At 36.3% G+C, this 25,778-nt stretch overlaps 2 protein-coding genes across 2 annotated transcripts in view; both read left to right on the plus strand.

Moving 5' to 3' along the window:
• LOC133520763 (GTP-binding protein SAR1b) overlaps positions 1-25,778 on the plus strand; it is a 356,904-nt gene that overhangs the window by 193,159 nt on the left and 137,967 nt on the right. The window lies entirely within an intron of this gene.
• LOC133520726 (titin) overlaps positions 9,092-25,778 on the plus strand; it is a 65,348-nt gene continuing 48,661 nt past the window's right edge. The window contains exons 1-2 of the mRNA XM_061855342.1: positions 9,092-9,639; positions 22,035-22,079. The gene's annotated coding sequence lies outside the window, so the exon portion shown is untranslated. The remainder of the gene's footprint in view (positions 9,640-22,034; positions 22,080-25,778) is intronic.

Genomic DNA, 25,778 nt, shown 5'->3' on the forward strand with positions numbered 1-25,778 from the left:
GGAAACCTAATCCCAATAAGGCCTAGTTTACCCTCTGGATTGGAAGGTCAGATAGCAGCAGTCACTTTCGTAAAAACTAGTGCCTACGCAAATTCTCGGGATTAGTTGCCAAGCGGACCCCAGGCTCCCATGAGCCGTGGCAAAATGCCGGGACAACGCGAGGAAGAAGAAAGTAAGTATTTTTCATCGTTGCCATTGGCATCGATTCCTAACTTAGCCATAGAGTCTAGAAGTCTTATTCATATCTGTTTTAATCTTACAGTCGCCCTCAGATATATCGGAGCGGCCGAGGCGCTCAAAAATATCTGAGCACGCACTCTAACGCCTTAACAATAGAGGCGTGTTCAGTTCAGATATTTGTGAACATCTTGGCGGTTCCGATATATCTGAAGGCTGTACAAGTAATTTAGTTGGCAATCCAACAATGCACGTATAAAATGTTCCGTTATAAGGAGTTTTCCCAGCCTGATAATTTCCCGGTATTATGTGCCCAGTTTATTCTATACGTATGTAAATTATATTTCTATAGAATAGGTATTCCAATACTAGAATAGGTATAAATTATAATGATTTTCTGACATTAGTTTCCGTGAAATAATATTTTTTTTTTTTTTTTTTTTTATTATGGCAACAAACAGTCATTACATGAAAAGATACAATAAATGGACTACGGAGAAGACAAACAGTGCCGAAACATTTTTCAAGTTATATTGTGGAAACATAGGAGTTGATACTGAGTGGTAAATAGATTCATCGTGCAACACAACAGACAGGTTTAGGATCCATTACTTTATATACATATATGTATATAATATATTTATATTGCAAACCTTCCGCTGTCAGTTAAGTTGCCGAAGTAATCCGGTTAACAGTGTAATTAAATGACAGTAAATAGGAAATATTAAATGATTTCTTACAATCTTTATCCTTCTGATACAACACACACACATATATATGTATATCATTTAGGTTTTACAATATTCAATGTTCAAATTATCGGGGATTTCAATAAGCAATTACGTATTTCGTTTTTAAAAGTTAAAGTGGATACATTAAAAGGGTTTATATGCAAAAATTGATTATTATACATTTCAGGCGCACGGGAGAGAAAACAATTTTTTGTGTATTTTTTCTTCAAGTGGGGGGGTGAAAATAGATATTTTTTACGTGAGGAGCGAGCTGGACGATTACTACACGAAAGCCTTATTTTAGATAACAAAGTAGGAGAATCGATAAAATTATTTATAATTTTGAATAAAGTAGTCGCATCAGTCAGTTTGCGTCTATTTTCTAGAGATAGAAGTTGGTAGTGTTGTAGGGATTCCTGGTAACTTGAGTTAATACGAAAATTGCGATAGTTGAGTATTTTAATAAATTTCTTTTGGACTTTCTCTATTCTAGATTTATGGCACTGAAAGTAAGGGCTCCATACAACACTACCGAAGTCTAATATGGATCTTACAAACGAAAAGTAAAGTATTTTCAAAGTTTTATTGGATTGAAAGGGTTTACTGAGTCTATTGATGAGGCCTAAATTTCGAAATGCTCTTAGAACTATTTTATCTATATGTGCATTAAAGATACCTTATCATCCATTATGATACCTAAATCTCTAATATTAGTAGCACGTTTCAGTGTATTACCACAAAGGTCATAATTAAATATTATTGTTTTTTTTTGCGGGTATAACTGATGACAGAGCACTTATCAGCATTTAAAAATAATTGATTTTGTAAACAGTATGACGACAACGTTCTAAGATCATCCTGCAAGTCCCAACAATCTTTGATTGAGGTAACTATTTTAAATAGCTTCGTGTCGTCAGCATATAATAAGTGATTGGAATTATTAAGTGTTTTACCGATGTCATTGATATAAATTGTAAATAATAGGGGCCCCAGGTGGGATCCCTGAGGAATACCAGAAGGCACGCTAAGATAATTAGAACAGTACCCTTTAACACATACGGCTTGATTACGGTTACGTATATATGAGTCGAATATGAAATACATTAACTTTAACTGTTACGTACCTTTAGAAAGAAACCGAAACGTCTGCATCAAATACTCTCATCACCATCATGAAATATATATGAATTGTAGTCTTCAAGTTCCTTGAGAAATAATTCTGGAAAAGGGAGATTTCCAGCGACACGTAACTAAATACGAGCCTAAATTGGTCCTTGCCGAGGGTATAATTTTTATTTTATTTTTTAATTTATTGAATAAACAAACAATTGACAGTCTAGAATTTAATACAAGACCCATCGTAGGCAAAACCTTGAGGAGGTTTGTGTGCCGATGGGGAGTTCAGAGAACAATACATATATTAATGTCTTATGTCTAATTAAAAAAAAAGAAAACATTGTAGGATTCTTAGTATAAGTAGCTTGTGTCTTTTGATGTCAATAAGTGCATTTTAATTACTTTTTTTATATATTTACCATTTAAGTACTTTACTCGAACATCTTCTGGCAAATCGTTTAATATTTTAGGTAATATATATGTATACAGCCTAGTGCCATATATGTTATTATATTTGGGTTTACAATATTTGTTTTGTCTCTGTAGACTTCTTAGTTTTGTACATCTTTTGTTTACTTTTAGTTTAGTAACATGGTGATATTCTTCAGTTAGTATGGCTAGTTTACACTTATTTTGAACCGGAAGTACATTACAGTATTTGAAAAGTTGTGCATATTCTGTTTCGTATTTCTTTTTGATATGCTTAGGTACAAGTGTCTTCAATAATCTTATTTGTAAGTTATATATTTTTTCTATATATGTTTTATAGGTTTTACCATAAGTACTCAAAGCGTAAATTAAAAAGGCTACACTCAAAACCTTACTAGGTAAAAATTGGCTCGATAGAAATGTGATACGTGGTATGTAACAGTATAATTTTAATATAAAATAACTTGCGATTTCGCCGAAAGGACATGACAAACAAAATTTTAGTCCGAATATTTCCAATGTTATTCAGGTAAAACGTTAAAACGGCCCATCGCAAGTTTCACGCGGCGCCCCATATATTTAATCCAATCTAATTTTCTGACTTAACGCTTCTTCTTAAGATTAAAATACAAGTTATCGGCATCGCCGATAGAAAGCATCCGTGTCTTTCTGTCAGTGTATTATATATTTGTAATTAAACCATCCACGAGACACCATTAATTGTATCAATTGACATAAGTAATTATACCCCGTACGCAAAGACGAATGTTAATACCTGTAACTAACCTTGTATCTTGTCCTTGCCCATCCACATTATACAAATATCTACGACACACCAGTGATAATAGATTATCAGTACCGGTAGTAACAGCGCCTCGTTTTATTTCACGGTCAATAAGCAACGATCTATGTAATACCTAAAGAAGGATGTATGTGGATAATTTTATTTTTTTATATTGGAATACCAAATCATAGGCTACAGCTTCAGTACTCTATCTCATCTGGATGGAGATGGACGTCGGAAATGCGGTCAGAAAACGGTAGGATTCTATATCTCTCGCATCGAATGATGGTCCGCATGAATCGTATATAGGTATATAAACCTCCTTCAAATCTCTTTTGGGTAGGTTTACTTAATTTAAAAACTAATTAAATGAATATGTTTATACCCAAGCGCACACGGACGATTTTCACGCGATAATGCGTAAAAAAATCACGTCGCGTAAGGGAAAGTCGAAACAGCATTATGAAGGTGATTAGATTTAGCTGCCCCATAATGTGGCATTGGATGGAGCAGGTCAGGTCTACTTTGACCTGTGTAATGTAGGTCTGATTGGCATAACCTTTGTAAATAATATAGGTTTTAAGTTAATTGTACTAACCATATATGGACTTCTGGGTCAGAAATAAAGATATATTTAATTTATACCGTATTTATGAGATACGTGACAGCTACTGCATTGGTATATTAAAACTGAACTTTCATAGGGACGATCATGTGTGTTAATTTATTTCGATCAATTCTGTACGTTTCTCCTTTATAAAATATTACATACTTCCTTTTTATGAAATTCCATCACACATTGACAATGACAATAACGTTTTTAGCGATAACCGCAAGGTTCTAGAGAAAAAAACTGGCTGAGTACTTAAGCGGGTAAAGCCGTGGGAATATGCTAATCTAATAAAGTAGGTATCAACGTGTCTCAGGGTCAGTTCTTGTCTACAGATTATAAAATGCGATTTAACTCGTGCTTATTTCTTCCTGCGCCTAATTCCGACGAACAATAAAATAATATAAAATAATAAGTGTTATATGAGTCGTAACATATAGTATGTCGTCAAGTAGGTATTATTTTACATTAAAATTAGGTTTGGGTTAATTTGGAACCGAGATATTACATACAAGGAAAATATTTGTACCTAAATAATGAATATTTCCTCTTGTATTTTTGATGATACGTTAACTTCCGCCAATAGCGCTTGAACGAATACAAACTGTATATAGGTAGAGCGTTAATAATTATTAATTACCCCTTGTTTTATCTGTTTATCTTCATTTAGTATATAATAGGTACTCGTTTTAACCCAGACTTACACCATTAATGTTTATTGAGAATTGAGACTTCGTACTAACAAAAGGCGGACTGGCGACGATTTGCTATGGAATCTTAGGTACATAACAGGTAAGTTCAGGGCAACCATCTGATGGTATGTATTTAACAGTAAAAGGTAAAAATGCGCTTGTTAAATATTTGGATTACGATACTGACACCATTACCTGTCAATAAGCAAAGCAAACCACGATTATTTTGTAGCATAACCACAACATTTGAATTTAGTTAGGCGTCAGTAGGTAGTCAGTAGACGTCAGTAGCAATGTAGGATGTACGTGAAAATAAACTAGGTAAGGTACATAAGGCAGGTATATAAGGAACACGCAGTCTAAATAAACTCGTTCGTCGAACGTAAACGGGCGGGGTGTACGACCGATTACGCTTGTTTAGGTGAAAACGTATTTATAGCTCCGCGAACCGCCATCGCCAGTCGAAATCGAGCGAGCATTTGTAAGTGAGCACTGCCAAGAGTGCACATCACTGACAAGAATGGAAGGATCGGCCTCACCGGAGCTTGAAATGTTGACGCGACTTTTACACAGCAATATGTATGACACGTTTGTTCATTCTACATTGAACAAAAATGAAACATTCACTTTGTTTAACGAGTTTCGGCACCTGTAGCAAGTGTAGCATGATCGTCATTTTATAAACAAGAATTATCTGAATGCTAATGATAATTCAATTTCTTATTTAAAAAAAAAAAAACATAAAAAAATGATGACTTAAACTTAGTTTAATTTCTAAATAATTAAAAAAGGAAATCCAACCCCCTGAAAAGCACAAAATATTTTCTACATAAGTACCCCACCCCTATCCTTATCCAGTCCTTATATATCCCGTTTCCTATTTTGTGACAGCATTTCAAATTCCCCTGTGTGAATTCGTAGTTACTTAGTAGATTTATTAGACTATTCGAGTATTGTTATAATTATTCATCCGTGGATAGTGTTACTTACAGTGCGAGCTCTAGTGACCTAAATTGGTTGTTGTTGTTCTATTGTACTATTTGTAGTTGACGTTTAGTGGCATTGTGTAGGGAATGTTTGAAAAACAACCTCCACGTTTTGACAACATACCAATCGCTTGTCATAGTATCGAGCCATAAATGATACCGTGATATATAATAACGTTTTCAGCCGAAAGACGTGCTTTTCTGGACAAAAGCCATCCTTAAAAGCCATACAATAGCCAGTCCAGCGGTCGCTGCCCACAGTTAAGGGTTCTCTGTGGTTTTTTCATTACCAAATTGTTGGCCCGTAATATTAGGGTTCTTTCCAAGCTCTGTACTGTTGTAGTAAGTATATAGGAATAGGAATTGGGAACCTACTTAACTACCTAAAACAAATTGCTATAACTAATGAGTTCGTTGTTCTGTATTCTGATAAATTGATCATCCTACAATTTAAGAGAAATAAATAAAGTAATTAGGCTAGAATTCGAACTGGAATCAAGATGGTTGATCCCAAAAAGGAAAGAGACGCCATACAAAAATACGAGTTGATCTTGAAAGACTTGGGTCGAAATTTTTTTTTGTAAGTTACGGTTACCTACGCACTTTACTTGTGGTCATTATGAAATAAACTGACTTTTAAGCATAATTTTCGTACTTTGTTCTTATGGGCATGTTAAAACCATATCTTTCTTCAAATTTGTATGATGAAACTCAGTAGCGACAGCGACCTTAACCTTCGCGAGGCCCAGGGCGGCCCTTAAATATGCTCTGCGAGACCCTTGCAACTGTAATTGCAAATATGAGATCGGATTGATGCGAGGCCCTCGCTAGCGCAAGTCCTCAGTAGACTACCCTGCTCGCCACTCACTAAAGCCGCCACTGATGAAACTTAAAAAAAAAAACCGAATCGTTAAATTTGTAATGTCCACAGAAAATACGCCGGTTTCCCCGTAAGTGTTTGACCCACCTGCATTAATTACCAGTATATTTCGCCTAGTCGCAACAAGGTATATCGGATGCCAAATGCACAGGAATGTGTAAGCATATTGATTGTTTATTTTCGTACGTGCGACCACGTGCCACGCAAATTGTTAGGTACGAATATATGCGTGTTGCTCTCGAATAAATTGTCACGTTTTTGAATAAAAAATAGGATTGTTGAGATCCGGTAATCGGTTTATTGCAAGGTTATTAACATAAATTACATAAACTATGCATTCCTTTACTTAAATTATATTTCGTCGAATCGTGGTACTGAAACCAAAGGCTCGATATTGCTCTCGTTTAACCCTTCAAGTGGCATATGTCATTTTTGAGTTGTTGGAAAATTGATTTTATTTAAATTAATCATATTTCAAATCAAAATTATATAATTGTCCAGGAGCCGGTACCTGCCACTTGAAGGGGTAAGCCGAAATCAAGCCTTTAGCCGAAACATGCTTTTTATGCCGTAATATAAAATAATGATGTTAAGTCAAGGTCAGGAAGAGTTATTAACAAGCCTATATTGTACCTATACTTAAGTGATTATGTGTCCTAATAGCTCTACCTAGGTTTCATAGATATAAGGAATGCCTTTTGGTATTAAGTCCGCCATTTGTACATTTTTCTTTGTTTGTGCAATAAAGTTTAAATAAATAAATAAGGTAAAGAACGATGTCAGATATGCTATTTGTATTTTAGTGTCAGTGGCAATATAACTATCTCTCTCTATAATTTCGCCCGAATCATGACTGTGTTATTACTTGATAAGTGTTTAATATCCAATACAATTAGTTCTTTTAATTAACAATTCCACAAATATCATAACTTTTATAGTAGTAATAACAAAATAGAAAAAATCAAACTATTTTTACATCAAAATAAAAATGTAGAGTTATTTCTAAATTTCGACCACTTCAATATAATATAATTATGACGAGTTTTTATGAATCTGCTTTCAGTAGCTAGACTACTTCTAGTACAGATCAGAAATCGAACGGATAAGAGCTTCGCGTTTCAATCAAGATACGGGATGTAAATGCAAAACGCAATTGTAATTAAAACAATTGTTAAGTATTAATTTTATATAAAAAAATCATGACTTCAAACTTTTTCTTTAATACTAATAAATAACACTTATGGAAATTATGTGTAGGTAATAAAATATGGTAATAAAGTAACCACGTCATTAATAAAGATAATACCATGGGGGCGGCAATTAACCCCACACTAAAAAATACTCATCAGTCTCTTCGCTGAAGCAAAAACTCAGGGAAACATCCCGAGGCGAAACGTCGCGCAATCATAAACAAGTTAGGCTCGTATGGAACACGGAACAAAAACACTTCAAAGTCTTCTAAATAAAGGCAGTAAGCACCTATAGGTTTCATGTACGTTTACAGCGGTCTGAGGAAAGCCGTCGGAGTTTCCCAGCGGTACAATGCATCGGAAAGTTTGCGAAAATTACTCGCGCGAAGTATCTGTGAAGAAAGTAGCTCGAAATGCCAGCGGTGCACGCGTGACTGCATCAGAGCTAATAACAAAGACGTAATGTAAGTATAGTCAAATACTAATTTAATGTATATACTTTCGTGATGTTTCTTGCTTGATTGAAGATATATTTTGGGTGAAATCAATTTTTAAGATTTGACTTCAGTATAGATAATAAACTTTTCATTTCTTGGTTTTGTTTGCTTGTGTCAAGATGAGGTACGTACCCTGTGGGCGAGGCCGATATGTCAAAGTTTTGATTACGTTATCTATTGAGCGAGTTTTGTGTAATCAAATCTATATACGTAATTTACGATAGATAAATTGTACGATAGTTATCTACAGTAAGATAACAGATATAAGACAATAAGATATATTATAGACTATAGACATATCAATTGAATCCGCCAAAGTCAATTACATACATCGATATATCTACAGAACAGATTCATTTATGCATGTGACAATAAGAGTCACTTTAGTGCGATTACGTGTGGGTCTTTCCTTTACTTTGCATTAATTCCTTTTGCTTGGTAAGTAACTATGTATGTAGAGACTTTGGACATGCACATATCATACTTCATTTGTCAATCGTATGTACATAAGTATATTTAACTAGAGATGGGCCGAATACGAATATTTGGCCGAATTATTCGGTTCATCTGTATCAATCTAATAAACTATTTAAAAACGTTTCAATTACATTACTTAGAAGCTAAAGATGAATCGCTTCCTATGCAATGCCCCAGAAACAAACAGGTCAAAAGTCAAAATGCAAGGGACTCGCAAACAAATTTTCAACACTCCAAATAAAACATTGCATGGATAAAACATGTCTCATGATGTGTTTTAACGGGAAAACGGAACCGGATGCATGGTACGTGAAAAGTTCTGGAGTAGCTTTTACAGTGTTGCAACAAGACAAACATAATAAAAAATATTTGCCGAATAATTCAGCCGAATACAAAGATTGGAAACTTGCCGAATACCGAATAATTAACCACGATTCAGTCCAGCTTTCGAACGCGTTGTGTGTTGTTATGTTTACGCCCATCCTACATTTGTTTACATCTTCAACAGTGCCGTACCGTACCTACTCAATCAATATAGCTGGGTTGTTGTGATTATCACGCATGGCAGCGAGCTATCTGCTGTGGTGCATGCGTTGCACCGCAACTTGTAGGAGGCCAATGCCGGAGGACCGCGGCGTCGTGTCCGCGCCCGCACGTGCACGCCCTCCCCGCGGCTCCCGATACCGTACCGACATAGCGGGTGCTTCTCGGCCGGCTTCGGAGCCCCTCGGCCTTCTTCGCGCCCCTACTCGGACGTGATTGCGAGAGCGGAGCGCACAAACCAGACCGCCCCCCTTCACCACCCGCCCGGGCCAGTCTACTTACGACAAGAGCCGTAAGCGGACGCCCTGTCGGTTCTCCGTGCGTTCTGATCCGTCTTCAATTTCGTGGATTCTTTGCGGAAAAGCATAAACTCTTGGAACTTTTGTCCCGATATTTGACATTTCGCCCGCCCAGGACTGTTGTGAAGTGACTAGAGAGTGATTGTGAGAAATTGGTGACAGTGAAGCAAGGCTGGTCGCGCTACGTCGCCGTGCCTGAGTTGGCGTCCTCCCTCCGATTCTCGCGAGGTAAATGAGACTCCTACGACACCAATCACATACGTGGACAGAACCGGATTACGTTGTGTTTTATATAAAATTCGCTCATTGAACTATTAGAGTTTAATAGGGATAGTTTTTGTTCGGTTGCGCTCCAGTGGATCCGAGATGAATGTGGTTCAAGTCAAGACTGTACCGTTAGCCAGTTAGCTGCGTCGCGGTCGGCGTTCGCTTTAAAATGTGCTCAAAACTTGTTAAGAATTTATTCTGACACTGTCTCAATAATAATCTAATAAAATAATCATTTCCTGGTCAACAACTAATAAAATACGACGTTGTTGGGACATCAGTGCTAATAGCAGACGGCGAAGTTGATAGAGAAGTTACGTTTACGGAAACGTTCAGGTCTTATTGTTTCTCAATAATGCGGCTGGTAGAACTTGGCTTTTGTTCCAAGTATAAACAACACATTGTATCACTTAGAAGAGTTGCGAATGGGGCAATTGATTGCTTGGATTACAGCGACTACTGAACTTTAATTGCTTATCGATAATGAGGTCCTTTTATTTAATAGAGCATACATACGATAAAGTATGATGGGCGTGGCAAGCACCAAATGCTTCAAGGCTGCTACGACTGGTTTTTAAACCACGCGAGACCACTTGAGAAATTTCGACATCACCAGCGCTCGGAACTCGCAAGAACCTCTTTGATATTAAAGACTACGATAGCCAGATGGCAAACTTGCCTTCTCTATGAACTTAGAGCATGAAAATCTCACCAATCTCCGATTAGAAAGTTATTGAGAAGAATTTGACTAGGTGCCTTCCGTTTTTATAGCTTTCTAAACTGCCTCTTTTAGTTACATCGCTGGGAGTTTCGGTTGGATTTCTTTGTCACAAAGAGGTCACTCCATTTGATTTTTACCTGCAGCTGCAGGTGTTTGGCTTTAAGTATCTGTTCTTGTAAAAATAAACTTGATTTAATTAGGAAGTCAATTACTCCCTAAGACCCCAACCCATGGATAATCAGTAAAATATATATAAAACCAACACGCTTGCGTTTTTATGTCGAAGACGATTGTGTCATTATCTCACGGCACCGGTTCCGTTAGATGAAGATTTACTAATGCGCTTTGGTAAAGAATAGGTACCTTTTTTCTGCTATCAGATTATTAACGATCTGTCAAGAATGATTCAGTAACTTGTTACCAGCAATAATGGGCACCCAGTGCGAATGCGTTGGCGTAGTTAGCTTTGAGCTGAAATCACAGTTTTCAAAATTAATTTAAAGGTAATGATTGTTCATTTTCTTCTTATTGGATTTCAAACAACTAGTCGTGCGTTGTTGCACTTTGTCTCTCGTATGGCCTCCTATTTGTCGGTTTGAAACACAAGCATTGTCTGACTTCCTAGAGGAGTACGAAAGCGTCGAAACTATGGGTGATGCTGTCTGCCTAGTGCTTTCTCAACCCGGCTATTTTTAGAGCGCTATGCGCGATGCGCGGCGGGCGCATGTAAGTAGGTCGCGATATTTGTTCTACCTGACTACACGACACTCAATGCCACTAAACAAATACGAAGGACAACATATTGAACATTCTTTGCTCTAATTATACGGATATAAGAGTGAATGAAAAAAGATACCAATCCTTTAGCATTATTTTGTACCATTTAGAAAATCGAAGAAGTTAGTTGAAGACGTATAGGACCGACATGTTTCTACATTTTCATTAAGTTCGAAGACTTGTAGTTATTGATATTATTTCTGTCAGATGCAATATATTTTGTGGTTTCAATCTAAGGACGAGCTCTATATATACCTACAGCGCTGTTTCATTACAGCTTCCGATCGCGGGATTCGCGGGTGTTATGCAAATGAATGAAGTAGGTATCAATTTTAAAATAAGTTCCCTTTGGTTACTTAATGCGATTAGGAAATAAAAACTAAACAAAAAATATAGATTCGTAAACCCATAAAAAAGCCATTAATGTATAAATTAAATATTATTAGGCAACGCAATTATCTTTATACTACTGTTATGGAAGTAACTAAGCGACATTGGTGCTTAGTTAAGTAAAAAAAAGTGCCAGCGAAGTTTGCGTGAGACTTGATCTTAATGTTCCAATCTGGGTTATCTTTTCCTTCGGCTACATTACTGGATTGTTCTTCGTTCTGTTTGCCATTCATTTCATTAAGTTGTTAATAGGGATTATTAATGTTTCCTTTTCTTTCAACTGTTTCGAACATAACTATAACATAACATGACGACCGGTCTGGTCTAGTGGATAGTGACCCTGCCTATGAAGCCGATGGTCCCGGGTTCAAATCCTGGTGGGCATTTATTTGTGTAATTTATTTGTGTTTGTGTGTTTGTGTGATATTTGTTCCTGTGTCATGGGTTTTTCTATGTATTTAAGTATTTATACATATACACCCACAACACAAGCCTTATTAGCTTTCTGTGGGATTTAGTCAACTTGTGTAATAATAATAAAATAAACTGTTGTTGTTATATGACTTTTGATTGTTTTATAGTATTCGACTGGATTTTTCACCGAAACTGAGAGTTCGATTTTGGTTCTGTTTCAGCCGAAACTAAAACTTTTATAGAAAACTGACGGTGGCCTTTCTTTTTAGACAAATGTACCTATGAACAATGAAATGGCCGAGTGCGTGTCGGACCACGCCTATTCCAATTAAGAAAGACTAATTAGAATTCACGTATCATTATCGAAAACTGATCGGACGCGTTCCGAAAGTACAATGTTGTAAGTTTTAGCGCAGCGGAAAGGTTCGGCAGTTTTTTTGCCGAAACCGAACCTGCGGCCAAAACATGATTTTATGCCGAAATCAAAACTTCGGCCGTACACTAGTTTTGATCCACGTTAAAACGAATCTGCTTCCATCAAGAGTCGTATTATTATCGAATAGACGATTCAATAAAGAACTAAATCATTTGAAGATGATTGATGACTGCGCAGTAAACATTGAATGTTTTACAACCGGAGGTTTATGCTTCTTTGATTAATCGGCGAAGATTCGAAGAACCAAATAAAAACGGGTCAGAGCACCAGAATAACGAAACGCCGGATGCTACTGATTCACGCTGATCGTTGCATTTCATTTTATTGGCTTTGGTAAATATTTGAACAGCATTGCCAAAAATACGTCCGGCATTCTGATAGTGTTAGTATCGATGCGGCATTAAAAATGTGACGATGATGCACTTGAAGCGAAAATGTGTGTTCCTAGTCCTCTAAGTTTGTGCGATGTTTCAACAACTTCGTTTGTATTTTCAACTAAGTAAAGTTGAAAATACGTAAATAACTTCTTCTCCCGAATGTCTCCAAAATGATTTAATATTATGATTGGCTATGACTTCTCTTGTTGCGTGACACGCCATTTCGCTTACATACTGAAGAAAAATATGTAGAGCACTTATAATATGCGGACAGATGTCCTAGTCTTGCAGTAGTTTTTACCCGAGTTTACGTAGAGTACCGTTATGAAATGATTTTCGGGAAACGTTATAAAACCAGCAAACGTAGATATTTAACATAAAATGAGATCTCTGATTACACAGTAATCAAGACTAAGGAGAGAAGCGTTGTTTTGTGTATTCAATGGCAACCGATAAAACAATAAAGTCGTGTTGCATCGGCCAACCTCGGAAAACTTACGAAAAAGGTTTTCTACGGTCATGAAATCGTTCCAAGCAATGCTCGTAATATGTCCTTTCTCTATAATCTGTCGTTTCTTGAAATGCCATTGAACGCCATAGAAAATAATGTCCCCACGGCTGGGCCGGTGTCGTCAGCTGATAACCGGGGCCAACGACCTCGACTTTGTCTCGTCCGCACTTATCGTACGCCGAGGTCGATGGGTTATCGGACTATTTTTTCGGCTTGATTTGCGATTAAAAACGTCAATAAATTATTTGTATTGTTATATACGAGTTATTGAGCAAGCTTCTTTGTGTACGCGTAGTTAAATCAGAATAGAATGTACAGTGAAATTATTCGATAGAAATTTCTATTCAGGTCATTGCACTGATTAAACTTTCTTTTTTTTTAAATATTGGGATCATATTCTCTACTCCACTGTATATTTATTTTATAAAATATACAGGCACCAATTTACTGACTCACACTTACCTTCAAGGGAGGGACATATGCCCCCCGCCCCCCTAGAGAATAAAATGTCCAACTAAATTTATGCCCCTCACGCTCCCTTTGGACATATAGGCCATATGAACTGCCTAGCCCATCAGCTGGCGACGCCCTATCTTACCTTAACAAACAAATTACAACTCTAGGATTTAAGTTATGATGTGACTTATCTAGTTATGATGGTGGAGTGCATAAGTATGTAACATCATAGAAGGCCGGTGTAAAATAAGGTTTATAACAATATTACCGCAAAAAAATTGAGGCAATCATTTTTGATGTCGTGCCCTTTATCAACGGTAGCTAACTAACAAAGTTAAAGGCTACATCAAGGTCTGTGCAAAGTAATAAGATATCGAAGGCGACTTACGCAGACCTGTTAATAACACATCTTATTGGGACGTAATCCCATCGCTCTGGAAGCAATCAAAGCCAATAAATTGATAAATTGCTATTTACGGAGGTCTTTCATCTATGCTTGTCGGCTTTCAGAGTATTATTGCGAGACAAGTTGCAGGCGTTGTAGCATCATACGACAAAGACTCCTTCTAGAAAATTTAGAACAGATTCTCAAATTTTCGTTCTAGACTCACACTCTTGATAGAGGATTATAAGTAAATAGTTATCTTGTGGATTAGTATTAACTAATAGCAAAGATATATATAACTCCGTATAAGATATACCTATAAAATTAATTTTTAACAAGCAGAAACGTCTGCGAACGATGCTATTAAAAGCTTAGAATAAATTTAAAAGTGGAAAAATTACTGTCTTGGGTGAGACACAGGCCGTGAGTTCAAGTCTCAACCAAGACAGTAATTTTTCACTTTTAAATTTATACCTATAAAGGCTGAAAAAAACGTGTCTCGAAAAATGTATGCACGAATAGATGGCGATATACTTTTGGCCGATACTCGAGTAGATGGCGACACCGTTTGATATTTAACACATATCAGTGAAAGAACATGAAAGAAATAGCCATATATCATTCTAAGAGTTTTAGTCCTGTGGCGAAAGATGGCAGTAAATTTAGTTGACTACAAAATTTACTTAGACAATACGCCTCTATACTAAATTGACAACATTTTATTTTTATAAAACCTGAACTTTTATATATGATTCGGAAGTATTTGGCTTCCTGAACACTGCAATATATTAATATAAATTTAATATGGCTTATTACAAAAAATACACAAGAATTTAAAAAAAATGTGATTTTACCAATTCTACGGCACAATACGTGAAATGCAATTGCCATTCATCACGAAAAAGATTTGCTGTCATAATATTGGATTTGACACTGTCAATTAAATATGACGTATTGATTGAATTTCAAAACAAAGACAAATTTATTTAAATAATTAAGTTACTATCTACTAATCGTTTTTAAAATGGACATATGGATCGATGCATGAGGTATATACTCCTCCAAAGTATACCAAATACTGTTTCGTCCCTTACCTACTGCAAAAATAGTAAAAATGATTCGTCGAAGATATCGGTACAAACGTTTAATTACATTACATTCGTTAGTTTTTATCAGTCAATCCGTCGTATCCGTATGAAAGCTTGGTATCGTATTCGTGTATCAGTATCGTTATAATATCCAAATCGTCGTAGAAAAATTGATATTTTATCAAAATTGTTTTAAAACAACAGTGGACCAGTTTAGAACATTGCCAATGACAGACAACGTCAGATTAATTAAGTATTTTTTTTTCTATCCAGATAAGACCTAGCTTCTACCGTAGAACTGGAGCTACGCCATTTTAGAATAAGTACACATTAAAAAAAATTAAATACAAATCCTAGTGGAAAAAATAAACTATTAGCGTATTCCTCGTTTCAATTAAAATGTAGAGAACCAATAAAATTATAGGGTCAGAAAATGGAAGTGTTGTCAATTCAATTCTTCTTGCTACATAATAGGAAAGCAACGACGTCAGGTGTTCGATGAAATCCATTTTCAAAAATCTCAATAATAAATGCGATAGAGATGAAATAGTCCTTTACTTCAAAGATCTAGTTCCGCTGTTATATAAGTGTTTCACAATATGCCTTTGCCTTGTTTATTGCTGCTCTCCGGTTACATTTGGCGATAGCGTTCTACTTTCAATACGTCCTTTTAGAATAGAATAGAAATCATTTAAAATCAAAGATAAACAAAACAGTAGAAACAAAGATGTGAAGCCGAAATGGTCTCCACTCAGCAATGTAGCTGGCACGACTAGCGTGGTCAATGGCGCTGGTTTTATGTGGAGCCAGTGGGGTGTGCGGGACAGCAGTGTGTGACATGTTGTGGACGACGTAAATAAATATATACATTAAATTAAATATCTGATCACCACGGTGTCTGGCGAGTTCAACTTTGATCTGCACAAAACTAGACATAAGGATTCTACGGTGGAACGGTTTTATTGGAACTAAATACATTTCGATTAATGCATATAGTTCCAATAAAAAAAAATAGCAAGCGAATACGTACCTAACCGCATGCATGGGGTTGGGTTGCCTCTTTAAGTTTTTAACAATGAAGCAAATTAAAAAAAAAAAGTTTAGCAATTGTATAAGCGTCGTAAACGTAAATCCTTCAACAGACAGACGTCGATGACATCACAATAGTACGAATTCGCAAGGTTAGTTTGTAATTGGCCAAGATTGCCCACACTCGGCCGTGACGTGACTCATGGTTTTGAGCTAAGTCGGCACTTTATACGATTTATATCTTCGAGTAATAAGTTGAGGTGAGTAAGTGCTTAAGATTTGCCTTTCACAGCCTTCCCACACAATCATAATTCATATCGAAGCACATTAAACCATAGTTATATTTTAATAGTACATTGTGCAATGAGGGGGCTAAGTGAAATGTTGGAAACGAGGGTGGTAATTCCCCACAGCCGCACACAATGTTTTTCATCACACTTGCAAAGAAAAAACCAAATTTTAAGTGAAATAATTCTTAAATACGGTGACATTCGTCCGGCATCAGCATCAAACATTCGTCCGCCATTTTGTAATTTTTTGGCAGGTTAAACATCAAAGGCAATTCGAATATCGACCTGTCCGGCATTCAGCCACGATTGAAAATTATTTGAAAATATTTTAAACGGCTGTTAAATGAAGCAAATTAAATAATTTTAAGCATAAACAAAAAATATTAAATTATAAATGTCAGTATTTTAAAACTCTTGGTTTGTATGAATAAGTGACATAATAAAAAAAGCTATAACTCCCTAGGTATAAAGCTATACCTTTTTTTACAATCCATAACTCCCGCGGCAACAATATAGGCCTTCGTCCTTCAGTACACCTGCATGAAATAAGATCTTTTTCGAGCAAGTGTGATGAAAAAGTTTAGTTGTATTAAATTGCGATAAATATGTATTCAAAACTTCGAACAAAACTTTCTGAGTAGGTTTGCATAGAACATTCTTTCGAAGGAGAGGGTTGCCAGAATGTGAGGTTAGTTATCTTTTCGTTATCGCCGCGATAAGCACGATCATAAGTCCGTACATATATTACATAGGTACAGGAGTACTAACAACATAACAACCTAGTGCAACGGGTAATAAAAGATAGATGTCCCCATTTCAAAAGCGCAAATGGGATTTTTTATCTCAGGAAGGAAGATATGGGACAGATAAGGTTGATAAGAAAAATGCATATCTGATACTAGGTGGAAAACATCGGAGTCGTCTGCTTTTATTGTGAACACGTTTAAAGAATCTTGATTTACATTCGAATACCGAATATAATACAAATAAAAAAGAGCAAAACTGTCTCATTACGTGATCTATTGGGGCTTAGGAAAGCATAGTAGGTGTATAAAAACTGTGATATGAAATGTAAGATTTCTTTTAATAAGTACCTAAAACTGCTAAAGTAGCTACCTAACTGGGGCTAGTAAATTTTTAGGGTTCCGTAGCCAAATGGCAAAAAACGGAACCCTTATAGATTCGTCATGTCCGTCTGTCTGTCCGATTCTGTCACAGCCACTTTTTTACAATTATATGTACAAAAGCTAAATGTTGGTTACTTGGTCGAGATCGAGAATGCTAAATATTGAATAGCTACGCATGTTCGACCCTTTCATTGTTAATTTTGTAAGCAGGATTACACTAAGTTTTTGTCGATAGCAACTGGCTCGACTAAACAATAAAGCAATACAACGAAAGTTAAAAGCTTTTAAAATGTGTATGCATGATCTATGTATGTACACCTTTAAGCAAGCAGACATTAATCAATTATGTACACGGGTGGTAAATTCTAAAACGAAATGTGACGTACTATATTAGATACGAATCTAATCAGGTAGTAGCCGAAGCCGACTCCGCTACGCGAAAGCTGTGCGAGCAGAAAACTTGGATAATCAGATTGAATTGACACTAAAATAAGATAATGTCAGAATCAGGGCCCTGGCGGGTCCCAACTCTCAACTTATAATTGTGTTATCGGCATAGCAACGACATGCCGTAGTAATTCCATTTAGGTCCCCTTTGATATCGAGACCCGTCTGCGGGGACTGAAATTGATTACTTTCTTTAAAGGCGTTGTTACCTACACATAACTAAACTTCGCTCGTGTTATTAGAAAGCATAAGTAACCTGCCTTAAATTGCATCTTTGAAGATTTAAATTTGTCCCTTCATTATTTGTTTCCATTTTTGATATGAAAACCGAAAGTAGCAAGAATACCAAGTCGAATGACTCAGTTTTTATGTAGTGCTTACAGTTATGAATTTATAACTTTTTTCAGCATACTTAACTTCTGAAGCATAACTTTTATTTATGTATGTCGCTCCTCCCTCAGTAAGAACGAAAACAATATCTTTTGTGATAACTTAAAATTACCTAATTCTTAACAGTAGGTACGGTCGAGGAAATTGATTCTTTAGCAGTTACTTGAACCGCAAACTGCTAAAGAATCAATTTCCTCACCTGTACACGAATTTCGCATTTAATCCATTTCGCAATGTTGCCTACCATCTCAAATTCGGTTACGTATTATATTAGTACATATTAACTTCCGCCCGCGACTTCGTCTGGGTGGCATGATGATGATTAATAAAAACTACCTTACTCGTATGTCCTTTCCCGGGCCTTAAACTATCTCCATACTAAATTTCATCAAAATTGGTTTGGCGGTTTTTAAGCATGCAGAGGTAACAGTCAGACATACAGACAAGAGTTACTTTCGCATTTAGAGTCAGACCAAGCTAAGTTGGCAGCGATTTTGATAGCCCAGACGGGGCACGTGTTATTTTAAACATCAAACTTTTATGAAATTATGCCGTTTACTTAACACTTGCACCGTCTTGGCTATCAAAATAGCTGTCAACTTATCTTGGTTTGACTCTATAATATTAGCAGGGATGTTAATATTATAGAGTAAAATGTTATACCGATGACCTTTTAGTACTAGCTGACCTTTTTACCGCCACAAGTTGCTTAGTTAATTTACGGAAAAGGAAAAATTTACACGACAATACTTAAGGGCAGCTAGTAAATACCACACGAGCAACCAAATCCGTGTAGATCAGACACACCTTTCAAGTTAAAGCATTGGCTGTATGCAGGAGCGAGTTAAAGGGCAATTAACCTATATATTTGTCAATCTTCTTGATAAAAGTGAGTGACAGCAATGCAGCAGTAACTTTTATTAAATTTATCAAGGAAATTGACAATGACATTGCCTTTTTTCGATGCTCCAGTCGCAATCGGAATTTCGGAATGTAGCCTTTACTTGCCACATCGATGTGTTGCTGATGTACAGTCAGCAAAACTATTAGCTTAGCACTCCCGCATTTGGCTGTCGCCTGCCGCCACATGTACTTTTCAATACTTCCATCTTGTCAAACTTCGCAAGCATAAATGCAAGTCCAAAGTTTCTAGATATCAATGAATTGTTGTTTTCTCTCCCACTTGTCTAAATTACCTTCGCTCGAGGAAGCGGACGTTACGTCAAGAAGTTCAATCCTGGTTTATGACTTCCGGCGCAGCTAGCCACGGAAGAGTGACCTCGATACTCGGGGCAGGGTCACCAGATTGAAGCTCACGTGTAGGTACCAGCGGGTACCTACTGATACCAGATCTCCTCCTGTACTCTGACATGAATGATTTTTATTCGAATCGATTCGATTGACGTTTTGGTTTAGTTCAAAAGGATGGTTATGACCTTTGGGTTTTATGGTCAGGTAGACATATTTATGTAGGTATTGTTAAGTTGCTTACGTAACGAATTATAATATAATACCTAACTTATAACCTTTTTGGATATGTACCTTTCTGGAATTTTCGTCTTAATTACCTAATTATACGGTTTGGCCTCATTAATTACAAGTCATTCAAGTCTGGTTGCTTTAGTTCTCTGGCTTCAAGGTTAATTCATTAAACTACCATTTGAACTAATTCGTGCACGAAATACAAATAATTACGAGTTACTTTAAGGGACCTAAGTAATAGGTATTTGTAATTAATGATAATTAAAGTCTGTGCTGCGACCATGGCCATGGTCTTCTTGAATCTAGACTAGCTTCCGGAATCAAGAATATTTTTCCTTAAACACAAGTTTATTACACAGTAATAATGCTAATAATTGCTATAACATTGAAGATGAGATAAAATAACCTACTTTCCTCATCAGTTTGTCGCACAATAAATAGGTATGTAGTGCGTGTTCTTCTGGTCTTTATAATCAAACTTGTTTTGAACTGTCGCCAAAACCCATTTGTATCTCTTTTCATAAGCATATAAATCCTTAATTACAAATTCATTAAGTAATTAGTCATTATGTATTAAGGACGTACGGTGCTCGTTATCGCTAAAACGTCCGTTAGCCAGAGAGCGGCCACCGGCAGCACTGGCCACTTTCACCGCCCGCCATCTTGAGAGCGGCGGCCATGTCGTGCGTCTGCTGGCCAACGATCATTGAGTAATTGGCACGTCTATTGTTATGCCTTTTGTCTCGTGGTATGACGTCATTAAATGGTAAAATACAGGTATATATGTTATTTTGTTATATTCGTTCAAGATGTTTGTGGTCAAATAGAGCAATGTCGCGTTAAACCTTGCCCTTGATCGTCAGGCAGATATCTTGTTACATCATCAATCAACGCAATCGTTTGTTTACTGAAGACGGGATACGTAGTGAATAATCGATCTGGCCTTTAGCCTATAGTCCATATACATGTGAATAGTGTGCCCAATAAAGTGGTTTTATTTATGTTCCCTCGGGAAGAAATATAAATCCCTTTCAGAGAGTTATAAATCGTCACAAAACAGCTTCCAATGGAAGCAGTGTACTCGCTATTCAACATTACAAATTTTCGCTAGACGAATTTGTTATAATACAAAACAAGTAGGTACTTATACAGAAAATATTTTATCAATGAATTTCGTTGGTGTCATTTCAATATATGTAGTACTTAAGTGCAGTTTGCTTTGTGTTATGTTGTTTTCGTATACCTATTTCTTAATAGCTTCAGGTTTAGTTTAAAGGAGTTAGATAGAAAACTAATAATATTATATCAGTATACATTTATAAAAGATATCTATTTATTTTATAAAAGAAAAGTTAATGTAAAAAAGATGAACTTAATGCTATGAATGATATCATATATATGACATATATATGTGCAAACAAATACAACATATACGAAAGCCAAAAGACATTAGAAATACATACGGCTTATACCTATGTATTTTAAAACAGTCATTTTATAAACGACACGATCATGATTAAATGCACGCCGTGCTTTCCGACTTTCACAAGTTTGTGGCGAGCAATCTTTGAGACTACTTCCTTGACTTTGCTACGTCGTAAGACTCGGAAGCAACAGTATTTAATTTTTGTCGAACTACGTCTTTTAACTTTCCATAAGTTTGTCTACATTAGAAAAACGTTTTCTGATGGTTTTCGTAAGTTTTTTATAAATCCTTTGATAAGTTCCGAATGTGGCCCTGACTGGGAATGGTCCAACCAGGGATGATAGTTTCAGGTTTTTGTTTGCCTTTGTCGTTTTATTATACATCTGCCACAACACAATTAGCTTATTTATGTATATACCTTGTCACCCTTTAAATGTACCTACACCAGCATGGCCGATTGGCTAGCACACCTTGCCGCGCGTAACTTGCGCGATTTCATATTTCAGTTTGTGCCGATCCGTCCTTCTTCTAAAATCCAACCCACCTTCATACTTGACACATTCAGCCTTGATTAAAGCTCGTTCTCATATTTTATGTTCTTTTGTTTCAGAAAACGTTTGACATCTTACGACGTCCTTCAAAACATATAAATACTGTAAGTACCATAAGTATGATTTGGTGTTTTGGTTTTTACTTGTTTCAACTCGAAAAATGGCTTAATAAGACTACAAATACGAGTATATAGGAATAAGCAGCTCCGTGTCGCATTCCCGCATGGTACAACTTCAATAACAGCAATGTGTGATTTTTCATCCTACTCTCTCAATAGATAAGTTAAATTATATTGATTTGTTTTTTAATAGGATGATAATATATTAAAGCAGTGTTTAAACTCCTTAGACGATGTATCAAACATTACTTACTAATATTATAGGAACAACTTTACACAGATCGTCCTAGCCCCAAATTAAGCAAAGCTGGTACAGTCACGTCTGAAAATATCGATACGAAAAATGTGCCAAAATTATGTATACACTACCTTAATATATGGGCAATAAAGTCGTGTATACATATTTTTGGCACTTTTTTCGTATCGGTATTTTCAGACGTGACCGTACTATGTCTACGATACAGGCGACGATATACATATTTAGAATCTAGATACATAGGTTACATCCATAACTCGGCAACAAAATATTCGTGATGAAGTCACAAAAAAAATCCCTGACCATGGATTCAAACCCAGGACCTCCTGCTTCGTACGCAGGGTAACTATCGACACCGAATTGGCTCGGGGGCCGTTAAATTTGGTAGTTAAGTTAAAATCTGTATATCTCTTATGCCCTTTTTAGTGTCTGACTACCTACCTATTTATTTTCGATTCACTGTGACCCGAGGAGGTCGCCGTCCAGAAATAGGCTGACATTTAGAGGCCAAAGCGTTATCAGGCACCTTAATAGAATTGGTGATTGCAGCCTTGAATTTCGAAACATTTAATTACGTGCAAATGATTTGTATCAAAATGTCTGTTCATTGCTAAACCTTCCGGTAGCAGTCCAAGTCCAAGGCCAAAAGTAATTTTCCTTTCTGTGTATCCTCAGGTCCTACCGCGAACATCGTTAATAGAAATTTCGTCTGTGCATTCGAGCGATAAATAGGCAAACAGAGGAACGAATAAACGAAGTGGTTCCATAGTGTTTCACGGCAGGCCCTCGTATTTTCCAAGGAAATTTCGTCTGCCTCTCTAGTGCATTCGAACGATAAAGAGTGGTTCGGAGTAGGCCCTCTGCGGTGTAGGAAAAGTAAGTAAGGATAAACTAAAACGTTTTGGAAATCCCGCAGCATTAGAACCATCGACCGGACTCACGAAATGCCATGTGTGAAGCGATACAAACGCGTCGTGACGAGGACAACGTCCGGCCTTCGGCCAACTTAAATATTAATGACGCGTACCGGAGGAGGCTTCAGTCATTCACTGAACAATTAGCGATGGGCCAAATGCGAGAATATGCTGAATTTTGAAAGATACTTGTATAAAATCTTAGGAACAGCATCTAGTAGCTGTCATTTGTCTATTAAAAATCGCATTATCAGATACATTTGGATTTGAGCTTGACGTCATGGCTATAACTGGGAACCGCTTCGTACATTTGTCTATTTGCCTCTATATTTCTCAATTACATATTTAAGAAATAGGGAGGCAATTAGAGCGATAGAGAGGCAGAAATTGAAATATTTAATGTTTGCGATAGTAACTCATCGCAGTATTAATTATAACCTAGTGTTTCGCTCACAGTTGTAGTTTATTTCGAAGTAACTTAAAAAAAAAAACATTTTCTTAGTCGACTATAGTTCCCGTATTTCTTGACGCAATTCGAACTTGACCTATTTTAATCCCTCAGTAGTATTTTTTTTACTAACAATATCCTTTAGACAGAAATCACGTGATGTTATCGCAGTATAACACAGCTTAAAAATATTCTTGACATACGAATTTTATAACTATTTCTGACACATTTCAGTTGAAATTGCTTATGAATTTTGACAGTGACATATAAATAAATAAACAATAAATTGGTCCAAACAGTCGATGACGACTGCTCGCCGCCCACATATATGTAAGGCAGTGACACGTCGTCACCTTGGGGTTATTTCTGTAACTATTATTCCTACCTGCGTCTATACTCTATACGTTTCACATTGTGATACAATATGTTACTTTAATAGTAAATTGACAAGATTTCTATTTTCAGTTGACTCATGACATGACTTATTAACAAACCGATCCAAGTCTTAAAACGGTGAGTAGAACCTGTACCCCTAGTGTAAATTTGATCGACATCATAACGTGACGAACGCGTTTGCGTTAAGTCTCATTTTGTATAGGATTTTGAGCTTCCAAAACGTCCCGCTTGGCGCGCTCTTTCTAAATCCAATACAAAATGAGACTAAACGCAAACGCGTACGTCACGTTTCGAAATCGAATTTATTTACACTAGGGGTACTGCACAATTCAACAGCTATTCGAATTATTTTGTCCCGACTTGTCAAAAAAAAATTGCAGGCGCATATTTATTATTTACTAGAGACCCGCCCCGGCGTCGCAAGGGTTACACAAAACCTTAACATGTTATATGCCTAAACCCTCCTCACGAATCACTCTAACGGTAGGTGAAAACGGCATGAAAATCCGTTCAGTAGTTTTTAAGTTTATCGTTAACATACATACAGACAGACGCGGCGAGGGACTTTGTTTTATTAGATGATATTTTAATTAACATATAGGTATGTCGGCTTAAGAATACACTTGGTACATCGTAAATGTTATGAAAAACATGACAAGGGCGCTGTTACGATTGAAAACTCAAGTCATGAAATACACATTTTATATCTTTCGGCATCCGGTTGACAATATGCATTTTTTTGTTATCTTTAGATTTTTAATAATATATGATGATGTTAATTATATATAACTGTCATTCGTAAAATGTATGAGAGGAAGAACGTAACCATTTAGATATTATTATTCGTCATAAATTGTTAACGAGACTTCCTCATCCATACTTAGAAATGTATAAATATTGTTATTCAGAAATTCGTAAATATTATGGGGAATATGATTGAATCATAATGTTCGTAATGGTCTTGTGTTTACACAGCTTGGAAAACCAGACCATTCAACCTATGGCATACTCGAAACTTGAAGCTTATTGATGCGTAGTTTATACCATGCCGATTTTAGATGACACGTAACACGCGGTATTCGGCACGGTACACGGTAGATACACGGTATTTTCTTTTAACCTTTTGATTTTAAGTGTGCATTCCTGAGCTTAAATTAAGTTACTTTCTCAATGACACCGGTATTCTAATTAAATCCATTTAGGAAATCATCAAAAATGTATATATTTTATCTTATAAGGCCCCTGAACCCTGTGTACACTTGTATTAAGGCTTGTTTACTTATTGATTAGTGTTTAGTATGTGTTAATACATTTGCTACTTAATGCAAGTACTATCTCGGACGATAGACTTTTTTTTAGAGTTCCGTACACAAAGGGTAAAAACGGGACCCTATTACTAAGGCTCTACTGTCCGTCTGTCTGTCTGGCACCAGGCTGTATCAAATAAACCGTGATAGCTAGACTATTGAGATTTTCACTGATGATGCATTTCTGTTGCCGCTAAATTATACCTATATAATTTATCAACAACAGTTTGGATCTCGTATGTTCTTTTAAAGTAGCAAGAGAGTGCATAAATGGATCGAAATGATATCGATATGTCAAAGTTTTCAATTGTTTGCTTAAGTTAAATAGCATGCCCATGTTATTGTAACAATGCTATATGCAGC

Source organism: Cydia pomonella, chromosome 8 (assembly GCF_033807575.1).
Source record: "Cydia pomonella isolate Wapato2018A chromosome 8, ilCydPomo1, whole genome shotgun sequence".
Lineage (NCBI taxonomy): Eukaryota > Metazoa > Arthropoda > Insecta > Lepidoptera > Tortricidae > Cydia > Cydia pomonella.